Genomic DNA, 4,242 nt, shown 5'->3' with positions numbered 1-4,242 from the left:
ACAACACCAGTGAAGTTACTTGGCTTTGACAGAGAACTCCTCGTCTGTCATTTTGATTGTTTAACCGCTGAACCTGCTGCAAAATATACCCTGGTATCAGTGGTAGAGGACAAGCTTTCACTGAAAGCCAAACAGGTACCTCAGGGTGGAAAGAAGCTTTACAATATTCCTGCCTTGAATCCTATTGCAGCATCACTCTGATAGCTAAAAAGAAAAGCACACAAGTCATCTATACCCAGGGTATTGAAGAGGATTTTAAATGTTGCTTGTCCTCCTCGATCCATTGAGGTCCAAGGTGCAGCAGTTCAGGTGCTGCTTCACGAGCTGCTGTTGCAGTAGGGTCAGGACAGAAGGGAGGGAATGATTTCTGGGAGAAGGAGCCACAGCAGCTGTTGCAAGGCTAGTCGTCAGCAAGCGTGACTGAGAGCCCCTATTCTGAATTGTTGATCTCTGCAAAACCATTACAAGAAATGAAATGACAAAGCTGTGGGGGATTCATCTAGCTAGCAGAGCCTGTCTTAGCTGGGAGTTATGAGCTATACATAAGGATGCCCTAATAGAAATTATAAGGTTTGTGTTAATAAATATGGCAGACTAGATAATCTGATTCAAATAAGCACTTTTATTTATTTAAATATTTATCAGAAGGAATCTATTTTGGTCTTACTCACACCCAGGTGCGACCCAGGTAACAGATATAGAGACAAACACTACCAAGCCATGACTCTAACACTGCCGGGGGGAAATGACTACGCATGGTATAGGGCAGCAGAGCTGGAGCATAATCCCCTTTTTATGGCTGTTTGCTAAGGGGAAGGAAAAAAAAAAAAGCATTTTTGCTTATAAAGTGAGCACATTTGGTCTGGCCTTACTGAGAGCCAGTAATCCTGCAGCTTGCAAGTGGCATTTTTACTGAGTCACTTTTCACAGCAGAACACCACTCGCAGTGTATTATTGGGGCTGTAAACATTTGTCTCAGCACTCCTATCTCGTTAACATTGCCACGTGTCAGGGAAGAGGTTTGCTAATGCTGAGCTCTACGCCACAGTGCAAGCTTCTAGATCCCATGTTGTCACCCAGCTCTGTTCCCTCAGAAGGTGATGGAAGTGCTCACAACTCCTTAGGATGGAGGAAGCCCCTTTACAGGCCAGGTCCTGCAGCGGGGTGCTGCCTTTTTCCACTCAGGAGGATGCACTGACAGCAAAACACATACACAGGGCCACAGGAACAGGTCTTGAAACTGCAGGAAGGAAGAAATGTGATTGTGTGGATGTTTTCAGAAGAAAACATTAAAGTCTCAGAGAGACATAATAGCTAGAGAACCCTGATGTACCTAAAACTCCTACTGATTTCACTGGAGGCCGTGGTTAACGTAGAGCCTTATTTGGCAAGGCATTAATACAATAAAATCCCAGTCTTTTCTTTGTTGAACATCCAGCTGGATACCACGAACAGAAAACCTGACTACATCATGCAAGTGTGTTGTGTTTTACCTTCTAAGAGAGATTAGTTTATATTAGATTACAAGTTAATTAACTATAAAGGTAGTTTATTGCTGTTACAATTACATCCAATTTTCCATCTGCAAAACATTACATACTGACAGAACTATTTCTTCATTTACAAAAAGATTTCACCCCTTTATGAAATCTACCTTTTTAAACTCCTTTGGAGAACTACACAAGTTAATTTAGTATACTAAACGCTGCAAAGAATCTGGCCACGACAGAAGAGGAATCTACTCACAAGCTGGCTCTCCAGAAGTCATCAGCAAACGACAGAGGAAAAACTAAAAAAGTTCTACACCAATTTCCAAATCATATGAAAAGTAGCTTCTATATAATGGTTAAAAAGGAAGAATGTTTTCAGAAGAAAGCACCTTGGAGCAAAGATCAATGCACAGGAAAATGAATCACCTCAAAGTGCAGTAACACAGTTTAATAGAATAATTTTACAGCCAGCAAGGCTTACTGTGAAAAAGAAGTGATTTGAAGAGACAGACTTGATTGAGCAGACTTTCAGATTGCCTCACAAGTACTCAGTCTTCGGGGACTTGACCAAAACACACGTCTGAAGAATTATGAGCCCTACAGCTTTGTCACCTCTAGGGCAGATCTCTCTCTTATCCACAGGGCCACATAGGAGAAAAACAGGACCCAATAAACAAACACACACAAGTGTCCAAACCAACATCTCACCCTATAGCTACATTAGGCTACCCTATTAAAAATAGCACATAGGCCTGGCAGAGATCAAGGCCCCAGTGCAGGACAAACAAATAACACCACTGACTTCTGACAAAAAAAAATAGAAGAGAACAAATACTAGAGCTCTGACTCACGTGCAGATGGCAAATGGCTGAAATGATGTTCATCTGAGTCAGCTCTTACCTGCTCCAGCTCTGCTGGGCACGTGGCCGTGGACTCATCGCCACCAACAGCCCAGGCCTTGGCATCCTAGTGTGCCCCAAACCAGCTGAGCGGCACCATGAGTGGCACTTCTCCTGGCAAGCCTCCTTGGGAAGGCTGCTAAATACAGGCAAAAGACAGACACCTGACTGTAATGCTCTAATTTCCTCTATTTTAGAAGCAGGGAAGTGAGTCACAGAGAGGCTAGAAGCTCTGTCAAGGTCATGCAGGAAAGCCGTGGTATGAGAGGCAAATGTTTGCTGAATCAACAAATGTTTTGGAGAAGCCCATCCCGCAGATGGGGAAACTGAAACTCGGAGACCCGAAGGGTTCTGCCAGACCATGTGAATGCTGACTTTTATACAGGGTATAAAGACTTCAGATTTTGTGGCTTGCCACCTTTTGTAGAGAGCCCTGGTCCCTGCCAAGGCGTTCAGCTGCCGATTGAGTTGTGCTGCCCGGAGACAACAACTCCCCCAGTCCCCACAGGCAGCCGGAGAAACGAACTCCTTTTGGAGCTGCACTGGCCATTTATTAGCTCGCGAATATAAAGGCTGGATGTAAAGCAAACTAATTACTTCTGAAGGGGGCTTTTTGGAGCTGAGCTGTAAGTTGCAAAATAGGTTGGGAATGGCTGTTTATTGTCAAGCCTCCAGAAGGAGATTAAGGGCAAAGGAGAACCAAGGATGTTGCTATTATTTACGTTGCTTGAGCCCTGGTCACTGGATATGCATTTCTCATTAGGTGATTAACAGTTATCTAGCACACAGAGCAAATAAAAACCTTGTCTAACTCAGTCAGCCCATTCTCTCTTTAGTTTTGCTGCACTAAATCACGTGAAACTGGCTATTTACTGTCACTCCTTAATATCATTAATCTGCTGTGATGTCATATGTCAAAATCAGGAATAATTAAGAAAACATACGAGGTCTTTTAACTAAAGTTCTCTTCCCTTGAAAATCAATAACTTTAGGCTTCATTTAGCTCCCTGTAGATAGATTCATGTCCCCGCACAGATGAAGTTACCAAAATCAATAGAGCTTTGCTGAGGCATGGGGGTCAGCCTGTGCAGAGCTCCTCTGACTTCATGAGCAAAGCACTCACTGCCGGGTCCAAGCTTCCATCTGCATTTGGGTTTAAAAAGGTTTCTCAGCTCTAGAATAAACTATGAAAGCCTTTGATTAAGTCATTATGATGCATAATTCCCTGGCACGCCAAGAATCTAGTCCCAAATTGATACAAAGGCAAGTCTGCTAAGGATGAATGGGTGCTCTGGGGTTTTATTGTGAAAACTCAAAATGACGTATGCTGAACTGCTGGTGCGGAGTTTAGTTGTTGTTGCTACTGATAGCCATTACAGTGCCTTGCCAATTAAACACAGTCATAATGAAGTACTATCATGGTCCTGCTCCCACTGCTTTGTGAAGCCAGCGGGCTTTGGGCAGGCTCAGCACTTCTCCCCACGCTCATGAACAGGGACAGGAGACTCCTTATGGGTTTAACAGGTGAAAGTATCAGCAGAAGGCAATCCATGTCCTGTCTGGGGCAAGCGGGTGTTGCTTTACTGTCTATAACAATCAGCACAAACTATCGATTATTTGAAAGGGTCTAGAAGAGCTCAGCTTTCTGAAAGGCAGAGCATTTGAGGGTCTGAGCAGTCATCGGTATTAGCATCATTACTGACATCCTTATAGTTTCTGTGCAGGCTTAATTCTGTGCAGGCTTTGGATGAACCAAAGGCTTTATACGCAGACATTACAATGAAGTGATGCACAAATGTGGTTCAAGGCACTGAACGCTGTAAAGATATATGACTAAAAAATGAGCTCAAAAG

At 43.5% G+C, this 4,242-nt stretch overlaps 1 long non-coding RNA gene across 1 annotated transcript; it reads right to left on the bottom strand.

The window, feature by feature from the left end:
* Nucleotides 1-711: 711 nt before the first annotated feature.
* On the bottom strand, nt 712-3,313 carry LOC310905074. The gene is made up of 2 exons (XR_014588768.1): nt 2,391-3,313; nt 712-1,240 (listed from the first exon to the last, which is right to left on the bottom strand). It is a non-coding gene; the product is annotated as an uncharacterized lncRNA (long non-coding RNA).
* Nucleotides 3,314-4,242: the final 929 nt, after the last annotated feature.

Source organism: Anser anser, assembly GCF_964211835.1.
Source record: "Anser anser genome assembly, chromosome: 10".
NCBI classification, from domain to species: Eukaryota; Metazoa; Chordata; class Aves; order Anseriformes; family Anatidae; genus Anser; species Anser anser.
The sequence above is the reverse complement of the archived record's forward strand: the minus strand, read 5'-3'. Positions and strand labels throughout refer to the sequence as shown.